Below are 20,161 nucleotides of genomic sequence, written 5' to 3' on the forward strand. Positions count from 1 at the left end.
GAACAAGCATCCAGGACCTCAGAGCCGCTCACGGATCTCTGGTCCTGTAAATGCTCCATGATCGCTTCTCGATCAACATCCATCTTTTGGGGTCTCGGATTGGGGGCGTGTCCTCGCACAGTTCAGGACGCCCGCTACTCAGACCCCATGCCAAACACCCAGGGTATCCTACCCCCCCTGGAACCCGGCCTTCGTCCACCACCTCCCCCCCCCACAGAGCTTCGCTACGAGCTGGCTCTTCCTTCACCTCCCCCAGGGGCTTAGTCTTCACTATCGTCCCTCCCCCTCACCCCCTCCCCCTTCCCGTAACGCCAAATCATCCATGTCTTCCTCACCCCTCGAACCTCCCCCCCCCCCCTTTCACCCGTCACCCAGCCCCTCGGAAACTACCCTTCGTCCTCACTCCCCCCTTCCTCCCCTATTCCCAACCCATCGTCCTCCTCCCTTCCCCCCTCGTCCCCACGGACAATCCAAGGCCATCCTACGCATATCAATATGCACGCATGTCATCATGCACCTCATTTCTATCATTCCTTTTCATGTTCCTCCTCTCTTCTAAATAAATGCTAAACTATGTCAAACGATGTTCGATTGTATGTGTGGTCTGTACTAGTGAAATGGAGTTGGTACAACGTAGGTTCAGGAGGAAGGCTATGCCTACAAGCTAAGATCGGTGACCTCCCTTGCCACCATGCCATGCTAATTCTATTCCTAGCCTCAGGTATCTAGCTACCTCCTTCCCCACAGCTACAATCAACTCCACCACTTACCTGCCATGACTACCGATGCCAGCTCCACCCTCGCCACTCACCGAGGCCCTGCTGCCATGGCAACCGTCTGGCGCTCTGCCCTATCACCACCCTCGCTCCATTAAAGGGAAGAGTATATATGCCAGCCTGTTCCACTTGTCACTCGTGCACCGTACCTCGTACCCCTCCCTCCCTCCCTCTTCTTTACTAACTCTCGTTCTCCAGTTTCAGGTTCCAGACGGGGGTCTCGGATTGGGGGCGTGTCCTCGCACAGTTCAGGACGCCCGCTACTCAGACCCCATGCCAAACACCCAGGGTATCCTACCCCCCCTGGAACCCGGCCTTCGTCCACCACCTCCCCCCCCCACAGAGCTTCGCTACGAGCTGGCTCTTCCTTCACCTCCCCCAGGGGCTTAGTCTTCACTATCGTCCCTCCCCCTCACCCCCTCCCCCTTCCCGTAACGCCAAATCATCCATGTCTTCCTCACCCCTCGAACCTCCCCCCCCCCCCTTTCACCCGTCACCCAGCCCCTCGGAAACTACCCTTCGTCCTCACTCCCCCCTTCCTCCCCTATTCCCAACCCATCGTCCTCCTCCCTTCCCCCCTCGTCCCCACGGACAATCCAAGGCCATCCTACGCATATCAATATGCACGCATGTCATCATGCACCTCATTTCTATCATTCCTTTTCATGTTCCTCCTTTCTTCTAAATAAATGCTAAACTATGTCAAACGATGTTCGATTGTATGTGTGGTCTGTACTAGTGAAAGCCAGGTTAGTGAAGGGTCCTGGACATTACTACAGGTATGTTTCAAAGTGACTGAGGCTCTACAAAGTACTCAACCCAGTGCTTTAGTCAAAGTATACTCCTGGTGACGCTTTACTCAATTACAAATGAAAGTTACTCAGTCAAATTTGAAATAGGTGTTTTTTTTTAAATGCTTAAGTATTTAAAGGTACATTTATTTTTCATCACACATTTCGAACATGAGATTGTTTGTCTTTAAATGTCTTGCTGAATTAAATACACAGGACCTTACTGAACAAGTGGAAACTAGCCCTGAGGGCTTATCCTTTTAGCATTATTTTGAATACATCTGTTCCATTGTGCTTTTTTGCAATCTGTTAAATTACTCAATCAATCAAAAAAGTGACACCAGGGGCCACATCAGGGGCTGCAATTGCTTGGAGCAACGGTGTGCCACAGGAACAATACTTGTTCTAAAGGTTGGATCACAAGTTCTAGCATTGTTCTAAGACAGGGGTAACCAACCAGGGGTTCGCAAGCTACCAGTAGCTCGCACGAGCCATTCAAGTAGATCCCGGTGTGAGTGGGTGTCAGACTGACAGGCAGCCAGTCGATCACTACCAATACACAGAACGTGCATTTAGAATGAAATGAAATGAAATGAAATGATTACTATATTTACCCAGGGTATCTGGGCTAAGCTCAAGAACTTGTTTCCAGCCAGGCCCTGCTCATAGAACATTTCATCGTAGTGGTTCAATGCCTTGTTCAAGGGCACTTCAGCGGTGGTAATATTAACGTGTCGGACCGCTGATTCGAACTGGCGACCTTCCGGTATCAAGACCGCTCCGCAAGCAATCCGTTTCGGCCACCGCTGCCACAATAGCTCAGCAGTGATGGCCCCAGACATGTGTTGGGCCATCAACTGCAGAGTTCGAACAGAACAGTATAAAAACCCACAGAGCTAAACAGCCTCTCACTCACTACTATACCTACACAGGCAAGCATGCAGTGACTACTCTACTCTGACTATGGAAGATCTGGCGGAAATAAATCATAATCATCAATAATCATTTCCACCAGGAATTGGGAGCATGCATCCTTCCGACTTAGCCATGTTTTGGCTCAGCGCAAGGAACCATTTACGGACAGGGACATGGTTAAAGAATTGCTGAATGTCACAGTGGACTGCTTGTTTTCTAACCATAAAAACAAGGAGGAATTTAAAGCATTGATACAAACGTATTCAAAGACTTGAATACTTTTCACTTCAGTTTGACGAGTCCACCGATATGTCACGGACACCGCCCAACTAATTGTGTTTTTCCATGATTTTACCACCAAAGAGGACTTTCTCTCCCTTATTCTGTTGAAAAAAAGGACCCGGGGTGAGGATGGGTACAATGCATTCAAGGATTGCGTGCATGAGGACAAGATTCCTCTTCATAAAATCCTATCAATGACAACAGACGGGGCCCCAGCGATGCTTGGCGTTCAATCAGGATTTGTGTTTGCATTAATTAACTTCGGATGAAATGGAGATTTCTGAAATAGTAACTGACTATCCACTGGAGGACAGAGCTAGAAAGCAGGACTTTTTTGTTCACTTGTGAGCAGAGAGAAGTATCCCCTGATTGTGTCTTGTGCACTCAAATGCCTACTTTGGCTCCACTTATGTGAAATTGCCTTTTTACAAATGAAAATAATAAAATCCAAGTTTAGAACTCGTATGACTGACTCACATCTTAATGACAGCCTCAGACTGGCAATCACTAACTATGAACCAGATTTCAAAATCAAAACGCTTGCAGATAATGTGCAGTCACAGCAGTCTCATTAAAGGTGGGCTGACACTGAGAGTATTGTATCAGTCACCATAACTGTTCAAATATATGGTCATGTACTGTATGCATTTGTCATTTGAACATCTGTAAATGTGAATATTCATCGAACTGAGAAACTAAATATTGTGCTATACGTATAAGCAATTCATTTCATGTCCTTTGCGTTTTGTTTTATAAAAAGAAACTCAACAAATAAGATAATAATAATAATATGTATATTTCTAATACATTTGTCTTAATATTTAGGCATTCATTATATAACTATCAGTTATTTATTCTTAAACTATAGTCTCTGGATGTGTGCACATGCATTGAGCCTGTCAGAAATCGCAAAAGATAAGTGTTTTTTTAACAAATTTTAGTGGTAGATCATGGCTTACAATTGGGAATAAAATGGGCTCTTGGGCTTGAAAAGGTTGGTTACCACTGTTCTAAGACAATGGTAACTGTCTCATCAGCTTCTCATCTGACTTAATCAACAGGCACTCATGTGACGTATGAATTCCTCAGATGACTTCAGAGCTGTATGTCAGAGTTGTATGCCTATAATGTATTGCAATATGAAAATGCAATACAGTGTTTCAGTTACCACTGAAACACCTCAGCCTCGGGCCTAGCGGTCTCCTCTCTGTTCTTGCACTCCTACTCTGTGTTGCCTTTACGTCTGTCTTAACATGGTAGTTTGCAGGTTTCACTTTGGTTCCTGCAGCATAATGGCCTCCTAGTTGGGGAATGACCTCTGACCTCACCTCTCAGTAAGGACTACAGACCACCACAGTCTGAAAACTCACCTCTTCAGACTCCACCTCACCCCCTTGCACTCCTTTCTCCTTGTATCACTTTTTGGACTCTACTTATGTGACCATTTACCCTGTTGTTGTTGACTAGGGTTAGTGACATTTACTCCTGCACTTTGTACGTGTTAATGCTCACTTCAGAATCTAAGAATCAGAATCAGCTTTATTGTCACATCACAGATTTACAAAGTAAAAGAGTGGGATTAGTTTTTGTGCATAGTTCCCATCGTATTGTTTTTCCACAGAAAAATAAACGGGTGGGGTTAAGGGGGAAATGACAAAGAAAAAGACAAAAATCTACATATTTACACATAAACCTGACATAATGTATAAATGTGCATGAGCATAGCAGGCTGCAGCGTACGTATTATATATACTTATGGATGTTATAGTTAAGGTGCTAGAATTAAAAATACTAAAACACACAAATAGGTCAAAGTCAGTGCATTGTACATGGGATTAACTTGCAAAACACTTAAGTTAGAGTAGACTGACACTGGACTGGTAGAATCTACATGTGGGTCCATGAGGTAGACGGAGCAAAGGGGGGAAAGTCAAGTCCCTTGTCCCTGGTATAGTTCACAGGTAGGTTCAAGCCAAGGAACCTACTGGAGTGTGTTAGTTTTATTTGTTCAGGTTTTTACTTTTAATGCCCCCAGGGACCCACCAGGGCCAAAGACAAATATGGACTCCAGTGGCAAATCAAATCAGAAGAATTTGGATAATACTTCTAAGTAAATGTCAGTCTCCAGTCTTAAGGTGAGCACCAAAAACTACAACATGACGTCACGCTGTGGTACCAGCGAATCACCGCTCACCCAAACACATCGCTCTGTTTTTACTAACCACCTAAAACTGGAGTATGAATGAATAGGCCTTTAGTATCAGAACTAAACATACATTTCCACAATTATTGTTTCCACATTGGGAGCATCATACTGGTGTGCAGATTTTATTATATTTTCTACTGTTGAAGTTTAGATTTTTTATCCAGCACCCAACCCAGCAGGAAATGGCATGGGTGTGTATTGTAGGCTACTGTATGTCTTACTGATTAATTGAGCACCTGGACCAAAATGAAAACAACCCCCCCAGTGCTTTTTGTGGTATCCTTATGGTATAACATTTGACTGTACTACATGTAGGCCTACTGTTAACAATCTTGTTAATGAAGTATTCAATCAACGAGAGCGGACAATATTGCGTATAGGTAACAGGGGTATAGCCACACTGAATTGTGGGGGGACATTTAATGACAATATTTAAAGTCATCAAATGTGTGACTCAAGTCCAATTTGAGTCTAAAGAACAAGTCTGAGTATAGTGATAAAATCAGTGACATATTACCATATTTCTTATTCTTATACATAGGATATTCTTCTTTATGACCAACATCCCTTTCAAAGATTTGTATCAGGTAGCCTACACCCCCATCACCTGGCTGCACCAATGAACTGTTCCGGTTGCAACTTAATACCAAAGGGTGGGGCTTAGTGACATACTGAAGGATGCTCGTGCTATAAAAACTGGGACAGTATTTGGTGTGTTCAGCCGTGTTGTCTTGGGCTAGCTTTACTCAGATTTATAATATGGGTGATGCATTTATAGTAGCAGTAGACTTTGGTACTGCTTACAGTGGGTACGCCTTTGCTATCAGCGGCAATGATCCCATGCTTCCACAATGGGGACAAGGAGAGGGGCTGACAACCTCAAAGACGCCTACATGTGTTCTATTTGATGAAAATGAGCAATTCATCAAGTTTGGTTATGAAGCTAAAAGGGAATACATTAGAGGGGGGAATGCAAAAGCAAAGAAAACACTTCTCTTTGAAAACTTTAAGATGGAACTCTACGGAAAAGTAAGTCTATGATATTGTTGATTTGCAATTAATTTAGCATAGAAATGTGTTCAAATATTATACAGTGTGTGTGTGTATAATTGTATATACATCTGTATACATGTATTTATCAACAACATGCATTTAAAAAAAATCAACAGGAACTCAGCGAGGAGTTAATGATTACAGCCGTAAATGGCAAAAGAATGAGAGCCCTGAAAGTCTTCACAGAAAGTCTACGCTACCTGAAGGACCATGCACTGAACCACATTAATGGACACACATTTGAACAAACCTTCACTGCTTCTGACTTCACCTGGGTTCTGGCTGTTCCTGCTATTTGGGATGCTTCCGCAAAACAGTTCATGAGAAAAGCAGCAACTGAGGTAATTCCATGTTGATCAAAGTTATTACAGTTGGAGGCCATCGATATTGTCCTTTTCTTTTTGCTGAGGTTTGCGTGATCTGCGCAAAAGGACAGTTAACCCATTTTGGGCGGGAACCCCTTTTGGTGTTTTAAACATTATGTTATAATTTAGCTATTGAAAAATAGCAGATCTACAAGCTCATAGCGCGCCACCGAGTGGCGCGCTACGAGCTTGTAGGTCTGCTATTTTTTTTAAATCGTGAAAATATTTATTTCAGAAAACTAGAGGATTTAGAAGGATTTTTTTTAAATTTTGAGGTCAGGCCTAAATGGGTCAAATGATAAGGGACAATATCGGTGGCACCCAACTGTACATAGATGATGATGATCCAAATTATTATTAACTGGAAAAATCATTATGGCATCTGGAAACCCAAAACATCAGCTGATTTATTTTGACTTCATACCTAACTCCCCAGAAACATTATGAAATGAAAATAGTTTTTACTTTGTTCATTAAATGTAACTGGTACTTTTATGCATACCTGCAGATGTGGGAATATACTACAGTTAATCCTTTTCGACACAGGTTACCAATATTATTTATTAAGTTTTACAAACTCATATCCCCTGTTGTCCAAAATTGATGCTTCTTAATGACGATGATTCAGTAACTTTAAGTTTCTGGTTGGTAGGAAGTACAGCTGCAAAAATATGTTGGCAACCTCCACATGATCTCCCTTTTTAACCAATGGAAACAGTTTAAATTAACCTACTTGATGTTGTTTTAATTTCTAACTTTCTATAGCGATATTAAATCAGCATACCATCTATATATACAAGTGAGAAGTTGTACCCAACCCAGGAAAAGGGACCCAAAGTCACACACTGCATACATCACCGACACGTCACTGACACACTGCAACACACTACACTCACACGGCAGTGACGTCACACACTTACCCTCCGCGTCGTTCGGCCGCTATCTCCTCATATCGCGCCGAACGCCGCCCCTCAACACCACCCGCGGAACATTACTCATTGCACTGACACCAACGTTGCCTCCCTTCCACACCCACGCCGCCATTGTATCTCTTCACAACAAACAATATCTCCCCAAGCACCCACACCCTTGCACGCACACACTCACATGTTGCCAGGTCTATGAAAACAAGCCCAGAACAAATGCCATTCAACACGCTACTTACAACTCGCTTACAATTCGCAGACCTGGCAACACTGCATCCCGTGATTCCACTCTTTTCATTGGCTGCGCCGCCAACATTGTCAAACATTGTTGCCACGTCTATGTAAACAAGGCCGCAAACCCTGACTTCCTACAGCCTACAGCCTATACTTTCACACACTACCACTCGCTTACAATACGTGGACCTGGCAACACTACATCACCCCTTCCCAATGGCTCAAAACCCCACCACGTGACCCACGTGTGTTTCGTGTTACCTTTCACACTTCCGGAAACACTACCGGAAGTTATCACGGTACACACACACACACACACACACACACACACACACACGCACACACACGTGCGCGCGCGCACACACACACACACACACACAGTGTACAGCCTGCCGGAAACCAAAAGTAGAAGAAGAAGAAGAACAATGTGGAATCGTAAAATATAGTCCATACGCCATAATGCAATATTCTGTCAATAACTACACTATACATTAATAGGTCACTGTTTATTTGGGTCTCTGTGCGAATTTGATGCAGGTTAAGTGGAGTCATACTGTCTGGTCAGAAGTGCTTGGGTCTGAGAGCAAACACCTCAGAGGTTCTCATGAAGTACCCTGTGGCTAAAGCTTTGTTATACTGCTTGGAGCTTGGTCACAGGTGTGAATCAAAACACACAGGGGGACAGCCATCTGCTAACCAAAATGCCATTTGTTGATCTGTATGTTAATTTTGACTCCACCTCTGAATTCAATTCTGTACTATATCATGTCATGTTGTCAATGTGAAAATCATCTAGTCTGGGCTGGCTACGGTCAGTCATATGGGGCCCTGAGCTACAGGCTCAGGGTCTAAAGGCGAAGCTATTCTCTCTGTACTTGTACTCCTGCAATAAATACTACTCCGATGGGATTCCAGTTCACCTCTCTGCCTGTTCTTTCTCCGATCCGATGCTTTTTGACGAGGTTTTTCACTACTCTACAGTTTGCGTTAGCCTAGTTCATCTCTCTAGAGTTTACTACGGTTTAGTGAGTTTTAGGGTGTGAAAATACACCACATAGATGGTGCCGACCCGGTCGTGTTGATGCATTTTTTGCGTCAGGCGAAAGGAGACACATAGATGGATGCCTTGGAAACCCGGTCCTGTTGGTTGGGGAGTTGATTTTCCTAGCCACAAGATACGACATAGATGTTGCCCTGAAACCCGGTGTCTTTGGTGCTTCCAGCGCCAGGCAGCAGAGGGCCGGCGGGGGCTTTTTGATATTTCAGTCTAATTTTGGCTGTTGGAGGTTATTTTTTGGCGAAGCGGCGTTCGTCTACAGCGGGAAGAAGTGGTCTTCTCTTCGGCGACGATGGAGACGATGGCGCAAGCGGTGCGCTCCGGAGCTCCGATGTGGACAGCGGCCTGGACTCGGCGACGGACAGGAGTGGAGCAGCCCTCTACAGCGCGTCGACGGGGATCTGCGTCTCTTCACATCGGCGGAGGGCGGCGGACCCGACCGGGGTCCAGGGGGGAGTCTCTTCGCGGCCTTCACCGAGCAGCGGACCGAGAGGGAGTTCGTCACGGCGTGCTCCGGGAGAGGAGAGCGCACGGATCAGCGCATGTTTCATTTCATCAGCGGGGGTGGTCGAGGACGAACGGCGACCACGGGTTCATTTCATTCTTCAGAAACAGCGGATCTGCAAGCTCGTTTTGCGGCGTTTCTTTGTTTCGATGGGGCCTGTAGCTACACATGCGTTCATGTTTTTCTTTCCAGTCATTTATGTGATATTTCATATTCATATAATGTCTGGAGGGGGGAGTATGGTGCTGTGTTGGATGGGACAATGGAAGCAGGGCGACGGCGGTGCGAGAGAAGTTGGCAACTTTCATGCAGCTTCTGTTTGACTCGATCGCATGGCTGTAAAACACATGAGGTGAGGACAATGAAAAATGCGACATTATAAGAAGTTTATTAATAACGGATGGAGAGATTCAATAGTCTTTATCTGTATTCAAAAAGTGTGTCTAAATGTGAGTCTATTCAGCGTATATATAGGCATATGCTGATGTTCGTGTTTTGTCGAAGTTAAATTAGTTAAAAAGTTGATTCAAGAAATAGAGTCTATGGGGTAATTTGGAGAATGTTTAAATAATTTTAGCTTTATTGAGATTAATTGATGCTCTGTGTCAGACGGCCGAGATCCCGTTTGCCACTCTCATACGCTTCAGTATAAAATCGTCTTAGAATTAGTAGAGCTGATTATTCTTTTCTCGTGTGAAATTTAGTTTACGATAATGTCAACTAGAGGCAGTTAGGGTGCCACGACGTGCAAAGATTTCTTTTGTTATTATTGAGAGAACTTTGGCCTTTAAACGTGAGGGAGTTAGCGTTCATCAAGTAGTTACTTGAAAAGTTAGGGTCAGGATAAGTAACGTAACCCGATAGTACCCTGGGTAAGTTGAACTGTGACTTGTTAGTCTGAAGCAGGAGGTGGCCTCTGGCTAGGATCTATTGGCATCGGATCTTATTTTGCCCCACTCCCTTCCCCGCATCGCGCTCACCAAGCCTTTGAAGGAGAAGTTTCAAAATATAAATGAATTTATCAAACATGTCGGAAAAACTTATTTGAAAATGAAGGTTATGACTATGTTTTACTCTTAATATCATATTAAACTGGGTGTTTAGTTATTAAGATTGAAGGCCAATAATTATTCCAACAAAGTGGGAGTTTCAAAGTGAAACAATGGGGTTAAGACGAAAGTGTTGTGGTGATTTAATGTCAGTATATGTTTAAAGTTTCATTTCTATCATTGATCGATAAGGTTATGTGAAATTCGTTTTAAAAAAAGTGATTTGAAGTTACAGACAGGGTTGTGGTTATGTAGGAGAAGAATCATTTAGAAGAACGTAAACATGTAATTTGAACCAGTTGTAATCATTTTGGGAACTTTGTGTAATGTTGTCATTTGTTGTTGTTTGTCCTGATGTTTGGTAGGCTGTGATGGAGTCAAAAGGGGGGTGTACTACAGTTGAATATGGACTATATGTATTTTTTTTGTATGCCAATCTTGTGATTGTCATAAGGGGGGAGTGTGGAATCGTAAAATATAGTCCATACGCCATAATGCAATATTCTGTCAATAACTACACTATACATTAATAGGTCACTGTTTATTTGGGTCTCTGTGCGAATTTGATGCAGGTTAAGTGGAGTCATACTGTCTGGTCAGAAGTGCTTGGGTCTGAGAGCAAACACCTCAGAGGTTCTCATGAAGTACCCTGTGGCTAAAGCTTTGTTATACTGCTTGGAGCTTGGTCACAGGTGTGAATCAAAACACACAGGGGGACAGCCATCTGCTAACCAAAATGCCATTTGTTGATCTGTATGTTAATTTTGACTCCACCTCTGAATTCAATTCTGTACTATATCATGTCATGTTGTCAATGTGAAAATCATCTAGTCTGGGCTGGCTACGGTCAGTCATATGGGGCCCTGAGCTACAGGCTCAGGGTCTAAAGGCGAAGCTATTCTCTCTGTACTTGTACTCCTGCAATAAATACTACTCCGATGGGATTCCAGTTCACCTCTCTGCCTGTTCTTTCTCCGATCCGATGCTTTTTGACGAGGTTTTTCACTACTCTACAGTTTGCGTTAGCCTAGTTCATCTCTCTAGAGTTTACTACGGTTTAGTGAGTTTTAGGGTGTGAAAATACACCACAACAACAACACAGGTTCTACACTGATTCTAACTTGGATGGAGAGCGCCGCGATTACATACACAGTTACAATCATGCAAACACGACCGCGTCGACACCTGGCGTGGTACAATCGGGACGAACCGAGGCGCATATATGGATAACAACAACAACACTACACGCACACGCTGCAACAACGCGCTGCAACACAAAACGTAAGTCACGTCTGTAACTATGGTTCTATGAATCCTGGATGACTGCTTAACACTGGATGATTGGCGTCCAGTGTTAAGCACTGCCTCTGGCAGTCAGTAAGGATGAAATAGAACAGCTGTGTACAACGCAGTGTCACTGCAGACACGTGTGTGTGTGGTGTGTGCGTGCGTGCGTGCGCGGGGGGGGGATTTTGGAACGCCTCGCGATGCAGCTGAAATGGCACACACACACACGCCACAAAACGCTAATAATAATAATAATAATAATACAAAATTACAACACTACACTAATCATAACAACAGTACAGAACAGTACAGTACACATGAGTACAGTACAGAAAGAAAGCTCACATCAGAATATTAATCCATGTAATAATAATAATAATAAAAAATAATAACACAACACTAATAACTATAATATCAACAGTACAGAGTACAGTACAGTACATCAGAATATTAATCCATGTAATAATAATAATAACAATAAATAAGAACACAACACTAATAACAGTACAGAGAACAGTACAGTACACATGAGTACAGTACAGTACAGTATACTGTTTCTGCGCCTTGCCATGCTCTCTTTCAATCATAATAATAATAATAAATAACAACACTACACTAATAACAACAATAATATCAACAATACAGCGAACACTACAGTACACATGAGTACAGTACAGTACAGAAAGAAAGCTCACATCAGAATATTAATCCATGTAATAATAATAATAATAATAATAATAAATAATAACACAACACTACTAACTATAATATCAACAGTACAGAGAACAGTACAGTACAGTACATCAGAATATTAATCCATGTAATAATAATAATAATACAAAATAACACTAATACAACAGTACAGAGAACAGTACAGTACAGTACACATGAGTACAGTACAGTACAAAGACTTACAGTACAGTACAGTATACTGTTCCTGCGCCTTGCCATGCTCGCTTTCATACGCACATACACAAAACCAAACAGGGCCACTCAGCCAGCTTGGCAACTTTGCGCTTTCCAAGCAAATGCATAAATGAAAACATCATGGGTTGCCATTGCCTTCTTCCCATTTGCGACGCATCGCATGGCGTTAGGATGAGCGGGCCGAAGGCCCGCGAAATTCTAGTACAATACAATACAATACAGTCAGTGAGTAGACAGTTGGAACCACATTTTATATCATATTAGGTCCTGTACTGTATGACGATTATTTTCTTTCTTTATTTATTTTGTTAACTTTGTCTTTGTTTGATTTAGTTAACTATGAAACCTTGTGTTTTTTGTTACTCAAAATCCCCATACATTTTTGTCACTCAAAATCCCCATACATGGGGAAAGCCCCATATATTGTGCCCAGGTCTTGTGACATCACTATGACATAGGTCTCGTGACATCACTATGACATCATCAGGGATGATAGTAAATCAGAGATCATATCATACTATATGCGACCTGCTGTCAAAATTAAGCCCATATATGGCCCATCCCTACCTGGGCCCTCATCAAACCCTGTACACTCAAGACACTGCCACCGCTGCCACCCTTAGATCTCCATATATGGAGCTGACCTGTTCCGACATTCCATACGTTGATCTGACCTCATCAAACCTTGCACACTCAAGACACACTCCATATGGCCAGTGCATGCAACCTCGCCCTTTGGCGTCTTACTGGTTATATTGTGATTATTGTGGTAGTATTGTCATAGTATCATTATTGTATCCTTTTGCTGGTTGGTGTGGCCTGGGTTCAGGGTTTGGGGCTCTCTCTCGTGGAAGAACCTTAAGGAGTTGGATATAGAGATCTATTGGTTTTGTAATTAATCTGTAATGAATTAACTTAAACTCAATTTTCTTTCTTTCTTTCTTTCTTTCTTTCTTTCTTTCTTTCTTTCTTTCTTTCCAGGCTGGCATTGTGAGAGAAAGCCAAATGGACAACATTGTTCATCGCATTGGAGCCAGAAGCAGCCTCCATCTGGTGTAAACAGCTGCACTCAAATGGTTTTGTTGATGGGAACTCACCAAATGCTAACTACACCCTACAAAAACCTGGAACAAAATACATTGTTGCTGATTGTGGCGGTATGTTGTGCTGTGATATTATAGTGTGTGTGTGTGTGTGTGTGTGTGTGTGTGTGTGTGTGTGTGTGTGTGTGTGTGTGTGTGTGTGTGTGTGTGTGTGTGTGTGTGTGTGTGTGTGTGTGTGTGTGTGTGTGTGTGTGTGTGTGTGTGTGTGTGTGTGAGACAAATTAATACTCATCTGTACATACATTAGTTTTATTTACAGTTAAAATATACGGCAAAAATCCTTATCTTTAAATGTATGCAACTTCACTACATTCTTTCTCTGGTGTCCACTTTTTATCCATATGAAACGTTCATATTTTAAAGCCTAACATTGTTGTGTTACAGGCGGTACCGTTGACATCACGGTGCATGAAGTATTGGCTGGAGGAGCCCTGAAAGAGCTGGACAAGGCCTCTGGTAATGATATGGGAGGGGAGCAGGTTACCAAAAACTTTAAAAGTTGCCTGAAAGAAATATTCTCTGAAAATGTCTGGAATGACTTTGAAAGAAGGTATCCCAGTGACCTTCAAAAGCTGATGTATAACTTCATTGTCCTTAAGAGTGTGGATGAGGATGCAGAGATCTCCTGTCCTATGAACTTATATATGTTGGCTCAGAAACAGCAACCAATAGAGAATTACTTCAAGAATGTGCAAGGTGTCAGCTGGGACGAAGGGTCGATCCAACTCTCAAGAGCAAAGATGAGATCTTTTTTTGATGAAAGCCTGAGTGGCATCACTAAAAGTCTGAAAGAAATCTTTAAAAAGGATCTCAGCATTGACTACCTTCTGTTAGTGGGAGGTTATGCCTTAAGTGAGATTCTACGCAAACACATTACCAAGGAGTTTGGTGCTCGGTGCAAAGTACTGTGCCCTGCGTTGGCCCAGCAGGCAATTTTGAAGGGAGCTGTCATGTTTGGAAGAAACCCTGCGGTAGTGGCATCACGAAAAAGTGTTTTTACTTATGGCATTGGTCTCTCAGGACCGTTTGATGCGAAAAAGCATAAGGCTGAGAAGAAGTTCACAACTGAGGAGGGTGACCGCTGTCGTAATCTTTTCAAAACACTGGTGACAAGAAATGAAGATGTGCGTTGGGACGAAACCAGAGACCTCGTCATTAGACCAGACAGACCAGACCAGACAGAAGTGTGTATCAGGTTTTACCGCACAGAAAGGACAAATCCGCTATATGTAGATGAGTGGGGAATAGAAAAACTTAACTCATTTGACGTTGAGATGCCAAATACTAAACGTGGGCTGGATCGTAGATTCAAGCTTCAAGTCAAATTTGGCTTCACAGAAATAACAGCTACTGCCACAGGTACTGATGTGGATTCCATGATAACAAACTCAGTCAAAATGGACTTTTTGGGCAATGTAATTGGCATAAAACCTGACAGGATAAATGCAGAGTGCAAAGAAAAAGTATGTAAAATGATGTAGAATTTTCTTTTATCTCTTTATCTTTTTTGTATTTGACTTGTAGCCTTCTGTAACTGACACATGAATACATGTGGTTGGCTTTGAAAATGAGTCGCTGTTTCTATGAGTGAATTTCATGTAACTCTAAATGGTAATAGGAATTGAATATGAAGGACCTCAATGGAAACAAGCCATGGATATCTTGAGTTATAGATACTGTAGCAGATTTAGTCTTGAACTGTACTTTCCTGTGCTTTCTGCAAACTGTTAATAAAGTATTCAATCAAGCAATCAGTCAATCAGTCAATCTAACAAATATTACCACCACAATGTGAATTGTTAGTACAATACTTTGGGCCAATACGTATTTGTAATAAAAACGTTGTTTTGGCATGGCACTTTGCCATCTTTCATAAGTGTTAATTTACAACTCTAGCAAGAGGAAACAATCCATAATAATCATATAAAAAATGAGAATTGTGAGAATTGAGAGTGTGATTATGTTCTTTTCTAAGTTACGACAATATCAACACATACGTTGTGTTCCCCAAAATGGTCAACGTTATATTTGACTTTACTTGTTAAAGTGGTAAAGAATAAAATGGCACGTTTCAAGAATCATTGCCAGCTAGATAAATGCCAGATAAATAAATTCATCTATAAACAATGACCACTCAGCCTCAAAGTGCATCCACTAAGGAAAGTAGGCTTTCTAATTACACAAGCAAGCCGCCTTTGTATTGGTGAGTATGGTAAAACGTTGTTAATATTTCCGCTACAGAGGAGAGGCTGGTCTGCATTTCATGCGAGGGATAGAAGCAAAGAGTGGCAGAGCCTTAATGCGGCAGCAAAGGCACCAGAGCTAGGTGGTGTAATAAAATCCACAATATTGGTTGACCTCTCTTTCTATAGACTCATTTTTCATGTTTGTGGTGCCGCTATTACATGTGAAGTGAAAGTGCTTTTGGAGGTGCACTTATATTGGCATCAATTTAAGCCCATTTGCACTGTATATTGTCCTATAAAGTTCAATTGGAGTATGACAACATGGTTTATGGCTTTTTTTTGTAAGACATCGGCCCCACAGATATAATTTTGAAGACAGTTATAAGCAAACGTAAGGAGTATCAAGACTTGATGACGTTTACCCTTTGTATCAAATTATCAAATCAAATTTCTGCAACAAACAGTTCCTTTTCTAGCATTTGTGGTGCTCCTATCAGTGAAAGTGAAATGGCCTTTGGCTTTTCGTTGTTCAGAGGCCCCCCAATATGATTAAAATTTGGGGTATAGATCGGAAGGATGCATTTGGGATCTTCGTCATTTTTTGTAAAACAGGTCTCTCCCACAAACGTTCGAGGCCAAAATCACCATTTCCCCATTATACAGCGGTTAATCTATATTCACCTCTTTTAACTATTGCATAATCTGGGCCTTGTTACAATGTAAAGAGTTGGTCTCTTCTCAGGCCGCTTGACAGCTAGCCTTCAAATCCAGCCCTGAGCGGTGTTATGGCCATTTGAAGTGTTAAACAATAATATATAGTGCCCCATATCATATGTGTGGATTTTCTTTTTTTGTGTGTGTGATTTTTGAGTGGTGCAACCACTCCCTTACGGAGCTATGTGTGTGGGTGGGTGGCTGGCTGGCTGGGTGGGTAGCTGGCTGGCTGGGCATGAGCACGAAAACAACATGGTTGTTTTTCACCACCTGTGCGCAACCTAACGCACACACAAACACACACGCACATATTAACTGTATATATGATGCTTTCGGGTGTGCCAGTACAGTACAGTACAGTACAGACTGCCGCACAGTAACATTTCTCAACCATTTTGCACGCGGGGCGGCACGCCGGAACAACATGAATTAATAAAAACCCTATAAAATGCACGTTTGAGTTCATCAAATATACGACGTCAGAGCGTTCTGTGCACAAACCCGTTGCTAGGCATCAGCCAATGGGCAACGGGCGACCAACGGAATAAAGCCTGGCTGTAGGCTGTTACACATCACTTCTTTGGGAGAGACAGTACAGCTCAGAACCTTAGCAGGAGAAGACCTATACATTATGATGGCGGTGACACGAAGTTATTACTCTGGTAGTTTCAATGCTGTGGTCGACCACTCAGACCTGGCGGAGACGGAGGAGTGCAGGGAGGAGAGATGGAGGATCAAGGAGGATGAGTGGCAGGCCAAAACCGTTCAGAGATACTGTGGCGGGTCTCACCTGCAAACCCCATCACCGCAGAGGCCCACGGCTTTGACGCAGAACCTCACAGAACTACTGCCACTACCACAAAGGGCCCCTCGGCGGAGACGGCACCAGGGCGACTCAGAGCGGACCACCCCACAGATCACACCGAGTGAGGGAGGCGATGGGAGCCGAACAACAGTCCCATGGTTGTGCTTGACTCCGATCCCACCTCGTACATGGAAGCCCACCAGACACCCCAACACCAATCAAAAGAACGAGAAGTGGAACCTGGACGCAAAGAAAAAGACTCTCATCATTGGGGACTCGAACTTGAGTAACATCCCACCTTTCACACAGACCGACTTGCAGATCGAAAGTTATCCAGGAGCAAAGTTCCAGCATGCTGTGGAGCTACTCAAGAAAGTGAAACCCAACACCAAGGTCGAAACAGTTGTTCTATCGTTCGGGATCAACGAGCGTTCCCGGCATACAATGACCACAGCACAAAAGGCCATGGAATTGGCAGTGGCAACGGCCCAAACAGCTTTCCCAGCAGCAAAAATCATTGTCCCCCTGGTCACCTTCTCTGAGCGCCTGGAGCAGAGTGAGAAGAGGATCATGTGGGACCTGAACGCCACCATTACAGCCCAGAACCACCTCCCCAAACTCCAAGAGCGGGACTTCAAAACCGGGAGAGACAACATCCACTGGACAGCTGAGACAGGGAGAAAGATGCTAGACCATTGGCTAGCCCATTTAAACTGAGGGCCATGGCTCAGTGGTCCAGGCACCATGGCTGGTAATCCAGTCTGGCAGTGTGCGCGGGTTCGACTCCCGATCCCGACGGCCTTTACTGCATGTCTTCCCCCCATCTCTCTCCCCATTTCCTGTCAGCCTACTGTCTGTCCCTCCATAAAATATATTTTAAAAAAAAAGAAAAAAAAGGCGAAAGCCACAAAAAAAAACATAAAAAAAAAAAACTGAGAGCTCAAGACCCTGTACCCCCCCCGGCCCTTCTAAGGGCCACTTCCACTCCTTTTGCTGTGACCTTGCCGTGGTGGAGTGGCTTAGTGATTCAGTGACCCTGGAACCTATCGTGGTGGCGGTTGACCTGTGGTTTAACCAGCACCGGATTGGTCACAGGAGAGTCCAAACTAACAACAGCAATATCCCTTTCTGTATTTCACCAACCAAGTCACAGCTCCACTGTACAGTATGTCTTGTCTTTGCAATGCTGCCAGTAGTCAATTTAGCCAGGAAATGTGACACAATATGAAATATAATCAGATTAATAATGGTATATACATGCTACATACAAAATACAATGCAACATACTTATTCTACTGCAGTTCTTGAACTGAATTCATAATATTAATAATGTCAAATTAGGCATTTTAAAGTTTTCCCAGTCTGACTTAGTTTCGAAAATAGCATTGATCATTTCAGGTGCATACTGTACATACATATAAACCATGTTCTTAATGGTGTTAGAAATGTCTACTGCTATACAATAAACACATCTACAAGGTATGTTCATGTCTGAAATGTGTTTTATTTTCATATCATGAACATAATATTACCTGAGAGAAAAAAAGGGGATCAAATACACTTTCTGTCCTATTCATTCAATACTGCTTTAAGAGCGGGATCGAGAGTCTGAGGTTCAAGGCTTAATAACACAATAAGCTAAAGGCTGAGATAAAAGTAAAGCTGATCAAATGTCATCACATGAGAGATGGCAGGTTCATCTCCTCAGAGCTGAGAGACAAATCTAGACCCAAACCTTTCCCTTTGCCATTGATTGTTCATGTCAATATTTGTAAAGATCCTGCATTGAAAACTTCTTAAAAGTTACAAAAGTATTGCCATCAAAATACACTTACAGAACCAAACATAAAAGCCCTCAGGCCTAGTGACGCCAACCTCCTTGGCGAGAGAACCCCATGGAATGCACTCCCCAATACTCCCAGAGAAGCCCCCACCCTCAAATATTCAAACCACTGTCAACGTCGGATACAAGAAAATGTACATGTAGGCCTATGTATGTTTATTCTTTGCATGAATAAAAAATAAAAATAAAGTGATAAAAAAAACACCCATTCAATATGGCTTTCCCCAGCTAACTCCAGCCACACACCACTATTCTCATCATTCCACAGTTTTTATTGATTTTATTGATTGATTGAAATCTTTATTTCACAGTATGTAGAATGGTTAGAACACATTTCATGGGTAGGGTACATTTCAAACGTTAATACAAAAACTATTACTTGTGGACAAACCATGATAAAGCATTTACACTTGTTTACAACAGGGTCCACCATTTTCAATTCATCAGAACATTTAGAGACATACGGTACAAATATACACTTATATACAAAAAAATCACACCCGTGTGAACTGAGTGGTGCAGTGACGTCACACACTAACCATAGCAACCATGCTCACCCCTACGTGGCCCCACGTACAGGTACACAGGTACACAGGTACACAGGTACATACAGACAAAGCTGGTTATTGGAGTGGTTTGCACCACTCAAAAATACATGAACCTGTGTGTTGGTGCCCTCTACTGAAAGTGACGTCAGACTTCGGTGCTCTATGGAAAAGGTAGATAAGATGGGTTGGGCCATGGGTCACATGTATAGAATTCCTTAGGGAAACTGGGGCAGCTGTTAGACTGACATGGACCTATTCGGGCATGACAGACTTAGTGGCATCATAGCGATGACGTGGGCTTCAAGGCAGCTCAGCTGTAAGACCCGGATCAATTTCTACTTGCAAAAAATAGATTTCAACCTTACTACTACTTTGTACTACTAGGACTTATGTTAAAAAAATATGTAAAAATAAATAAATAATAAGTTTAATGAAAATGTTATGCACATTTATAATAATTATTAAAATAATAATAATAAATTAATAATTTACATTCGGTGGATATCTTTCACAATAATACATGATACATGTTCTAGACATTCTAATGATCACACAAATATATGTATTTTAGTTACTTTTATCAGGGTTA

General features: G+C 42.6%; 1 pseudogene across 1 annotated transcript; it reads left to right on the plus strand.

The window, feature by feature from the left end:
* Positions 1 to 5,729: 5,729 nt before the first annotated feature.
* LOC306943789 (heat shock 70 kDa protein 12A-like) lies at positions 5,730 to 15,014 on the plus strand (annotated as a pseudogene). Its single transcript has 5 exons — positions 5,730 to 5,999; positions 6,140 to 6,364; positions 13,355 to 13,530; positions 13,861 to 14,562; positions 15,001 to 15,014. The product of its transcript is annotated as a heat shock 70 kDa protein 12A-like (transcript).
* Positions 15,015 to 20,161: the final 5,147 nt, after the last annotated feature.

The sequence above is a fragment of the Electrona antarctica genome (assembly GCF_951216825.1).
Source record: "Electrona antarctica genome assembly, chromosome: 19".
NCBI classification, from domain to species: Eukaryota; Metazoa; Chordata; class Actinopteri; order Myctophiformes; family Myctophidae; genus Electrona; species Electrona antarctica.